This window comes from Penaeus chinensis, chromosome 14, assembly GCF_019202785.1.
Source record: "Penaeus chinensis breed Huanghai No. 1 chromosome 14, ASM1920278v2, whole genome shotgun sequence".
NCBI lineage: Eukaryota > Metazoa > Arthropoda > Malacostraca > Decapoda > Penaeidae > Penaeus > Penaeus chinensis.
Window position 1 is genome coordinate 14320591 of NC_061832.1, and position 5000 is coordinate 14325590.

The 5000-nt window shown below is 35.2% G+C and overlaps 1 protein-coding gene across 1 annotated transcript in view; it reads right to left on the reverse strand.

Moving 5' to 3' along the window:
- The window catches only part of LOC125032484 (four-domain proteases inhibitor-like), a 17002-nt gene extending 14312 nt beyond the window's left edge, over positions 1 to 2690 (reverse strand). The window contains exons 1-2 of the transcript XR_007115546.1: positions 2636 to 2690; positions 1548 to 1645 (exon numbers count right to left, since the gene is read on the reverse strand). The gene's annotated coding sequence lies outside the window, so the exon portion shown is untranslated. The remainder of the gene's footprint in view (positions 1 to 1547; positions 1646 to 2635) is intronic.
- Positions 2691 to 5000: the final 2310 nt, after the last annotated feature.

The window sequence follows — 5000 nt, forward strand, 5'->3', positions numbered from 1 at the left end:
TGTGCGTGTGCGTGTGCGTGTGCGTGTGCGTGTGCGTGTGCGTGTGCGTGTGCGTGTGCGTGTGCGTGTCCGTGTGTGTGTGTGTGTGTGTGTGTGTGTGTGTGTGTGTGTGTGTGTGTGTGTGTGTGTGTGTCTGTGTGTGTGCGCGCGACTGTGTGCAAGTGCGTGTCCGTGTACGAATATCCGAAGCACGACATGCCATGAGCCTCTAAAAAAAAAAAAAAAAAAAAACCCTGACACGAACTAGACCTTCAGCGACGTAATAAAAAATAATATAAATACGCTCACTTTTTACTGTCCTACAATATACAAGAATAATAATAAAACAAAATAAAAAAAAACATTTTAGACAAAATTTATACTCTCAACAAACGCAACATTACACCCATTCGGAGAAGAAAAGTTTACAGATGAAGAAAAAGGTAACGCTCAGTCGATTTATTTATACTTGTCTAAATCTATTGTTTCCATGATAGATATAGATATAGATATAGATAGATAGATAGGTAGGTAGAAATGACTGATCTTTCGATAGCTAGACAGAGAGGCATACATATATAGATAGATAGAAAGATAGATAGATAGATAGACAGATAGATAGACAGATAGATAAATAGATATGGATATAGATATAGATAGATAGATAGATGGATAGATAGATAGATAGTTAAATAAATAGACGCAGATGCACACGATACACCAATAAACACAGACAGGCAGAAAAAACAGACCAATAAACCGACACAGACACTCACACAGAAACAGACAGTTTGACAGAGAGACAACTAGGCAGACACCTTCCAAAAGAGAAAGATCTATGAATATTTTCTCGTTTCATCTCATTTACGCGAGGAATTCACGGCAGCAAGTCGAAACCCAGTAAGAACTTGGAAAAGAGTGAAAATCAGAATGTAAAATCAAGTTATACATTCTGGTTTTCGTTACAACAAAGAGAGATCAAATGACGTGAAAGGCGTTGTTCCAGTCGTATTACAAAGTTTGTAAGGATCATTTAGGTTTATCCGTTAAAATGCGGATACTTGTAGGCCTATGTGCAAGGTATTTCGAATTTTGTCGGTCGTAAATTCGATGACGTGTTTTAAAGGTCAAATTTAACTATATATGTCGAACGGGAAGAAATCGGGTTTAATTCGTAATGGCGTTTGTCTTTTAAAAAGATTGTATGTCTATGAATTTTTATATACATAATAAATAAATATATATATGTATATATATATATATATGTGTGTGTGTGTATATATATATATATACACTCACACATACACATATATATATTTCTTACACCTTAACCAAAAAAATACATCTAAAATAGATTAGCTGTTTGCCCCAAAATACATGCACAAGCAGCTCTATTAATAGCATTATGGTATGTCCAAATGTATGATGTATATCTTACAACAGTGATAATAAATCGAAGTAAACGGAATTTACGAACTAAGCCAATCTAACAAGCATAACCTTTAAAGAATAAAATAAATAAAATAAGGAATTAACTAATCCCAACTTATTAAACATAACTAACTTACCCCCATTCTGCGCCGTGGCTGCAGATATCAGCAGAGAGAGAGCAAGAAATGCTAACGCTGCCATTCTTTATTATTCCACTTGCGTCGTCACCAAAAACCTGGAAGCGTTGTGTGTATTAGAATAAAGATCGATGTCCGAATAAGAAAAAGGAGAATGAGATTTATAGGTGGTTATATGCGATTATGTTTGTGGTCTTATTCACTCGTGGGCATCTGTGTGTTGTGGTTGTGTTATGTTTATGTATATGTTTATGAGTGTGTGTTAGTGTGTGTGTGTGTGTGTGTGTGTGTGTGTGTGTGTGTGTGTGTGTGTGTGTGTGTGTGTGTGTGTGTGTGTGTGTGTGTGTGTGTGTGTGTGTGTGTGTGTGTGTGTGTGTGTGTGTGAGTAAGATTTGCATGTCTGCTTTTGTTTATGGTAATGGTTGTTATATATATCTTACGTACCCATGCGTGCGAATGTCTGTCTGTATGTATGCATGTAAGTACGTATGTATAAGCATCTGTGCGCCTGTCTGTCCGTGTGTGTGCATCTAAGAATGAACAAAATGAACACAAAAAAACAGTGTTCGCCTAAGGGTCCTCCATCACAGTATATGGCCATTCCTCCCGAGAACCTGTACCCAGATACACGAACATTTATACCACGAGTGCATTTCCTGATAACTTTAGTCCATTATACATCTGGCCATTTAAATTACGGCTTTCATTTACGAATTTGGTCCGCGTTTGTTTTTGTTTTGTTTTGTTTTGCTTTTAATGAAGGAAAGTAACCGTTTATGGCGCATTCGGTATTCTTGTGATGCGAGGTCAGTGCACTTAGTTACTTCTCACTTTGTGTGAATAAATTACATTCTTTTCCCCTTGCATGAACGTGTCACAAAATAAAGTTGTTTTTTTCTTTTTCATTATCATTCTGTGCCATTTCTAAGCATCCGTGGCATTAAAATCAAAATACGTATTTTAATAACATTATTAAACCGTTACGCTCGTTACATCCAGTTTATTCAACACATAAACACGAGAAAATACGTATTACAAAAATGTATCACTAAAACATCGATTGGCCTATACAACGACCACACACTAACCTCCTCCTCCCGCGGCTGCTGAGGGCGAACTGAGACCCTGTCGAGAACGAGGACGTCTTAAAAACTTGAGTTGTCAAGCAGGAATCAACCCCCCCCCCCCTTCCATTTAATTACTTTCTGCACCAGCTATCGACAGCGAACATCCTTTACATACGTGTACTGGTAGTATTTTTAGACCGCTTGTTAAATCTGGTTATCGAAAACAAATGCAGGATTGTGTCTGTAGTCCACACGTCTGGAGTTTGATGGCATCTGATCGGTGCGCAGCTCATTCTAAGAAATACCTGTCCGTAGAATGGAGGGGCATAAAATCGAACTAAGGAAATACGGTCCGTATATTTTATATATATATATGTATTTTTTCAACCTGCTCCTCTTTTCCACCAGATAATATTTTGAGCTTTGATTTTCTTTTTCTTTGGAGGGGGACATTTATTTTCTAGTGAGAGCCCGTATCCACACACTGGAAAAAAAAAAAAAAAATCCACCATTACCTCACCCACGCCATAACTTCCCCAAGACATGAATACAATCCCCCACCATCCCCCACACACCCAAATATCGCTGAAGTTTAGGAAAGGAGAGAAACGACCATCGAAGGATACGCCGGGAGGTGCGTTCGTGGGAAGTTCCCGAGCTGGTGCCGGCGTCGCGGGGTTCCCCAAGGTCGCGCCGCAGATACCGAGAATCCCTCCGTGAGTTGGCACCCGCGCCTGTCGGGTCGGAGGCTGGGTTCGCTCGGGGAGGGCGAGGAAGGAATGTATCTGGACATGTAGTTTTTCTTTTTGTGTGTGTGTTGTTTGTGATCTGCAGTTTACTTCGTTTAGTCAAGGAAGCTATGGACATGTTTATATATATACATGTATATGAATATATACACGTGTATATATGTATCTATATACATATATAGATACATGTATATTTACACACACACATATACATATATACATAATTTATATATACATATATATATATATTTGTATGTAGTATATATGTATACACATATATATATATATATATATATGCAGTAAATATATATACATATATATGTATATATTTTTATAAATATATACATATATGTGTGTGTGTTACTCATATGTACATACATATATATATATATATATATATATGTGTGTGTGTTTATATACATATATACATGTATATGTGTATGTATATATGTACTCGTATGTGTGTATATATATACATATATGTGTGTGTATGTGTTTATATATATAAATATATAAATGTGTGTGTGTGTATATATATATATATAGTGTGATTTGCCGATTACTTCAAAGTCTATGTTCGATCAGGATGGAAGAAAAAGTCTTCAAAAATGTTATCTTTTGCTCTGATTTTTTTGTACAATTGTTTCCGAACAAAATACTTTTTTTTTTTATTTTAGTGATGTGCTGTTGACCTTGCAATCTGTTAATTCGGAGTGGAGGATAAACATCAAAATGTTTTTGCTTTGTTATGGTTTTATTTATATATATGCTTAACTATTTATCGAACTCGTATATAAACATTATTATAAACTCATTAAATGTGTTTCTGTTAAGTTCTCTAAAAACATATATTACTAGGAAGATGATAATATGTTTTAATTTTCACTTAAATTTCCGCTGTTCTGTCGATTACTTTGCATGCGATGTTGTGGGATAAAGGAAATAACTTCAAACTTCCTCTCTTTTTTTGTATTCAAGCCTTCGTTCCGACTCTTACGTCCAAGGCTAAGTCATGCGAGCGTCCAACGTGAAACTATAACTCTTATCCTTTTATTATCTAAACGTTCTACTAACCTCGTTTCCTTTTCAACACGTAGGGTAATATCAACGTCATCTTGATACAAAGACAAAGATATTTGAAATCCCTCCATTACTCAGAGCTATTTTGCTATTTATGCTGTCAATCTGTTCTTCGTTTAAAGTACCTGGCAGAAAGGTGAATTTCCCAAACAACCCGATATAGATCTCTTGCTCGGAAGTTCCAGGGACGTCGATGATAATAATAATAAATAACAATAATGATAATGATAATAATAACAATAATATAGTCCAGGAGTGTAGCGGAAGGTCCAGGAACGTCGGTCATAAAGTGATGATAATAATGATAATGATAATGATAACAATTATGATAATAATAATAAAGAGTTCAGAAGAGACGCGGAAGGTCCAGAAACGTAGGTGATAAAATAATGATAATAGTAATAATAACAATAATGATAATAATAATAACAATAATGATAACAATAATAATAACAATAATTATTGTTGTTATTATAGTAATAATAACAATAATAATAATAATAATAACAATAATGATAATAGTAATAATAACAATAATGATAATAGTAATAATAACA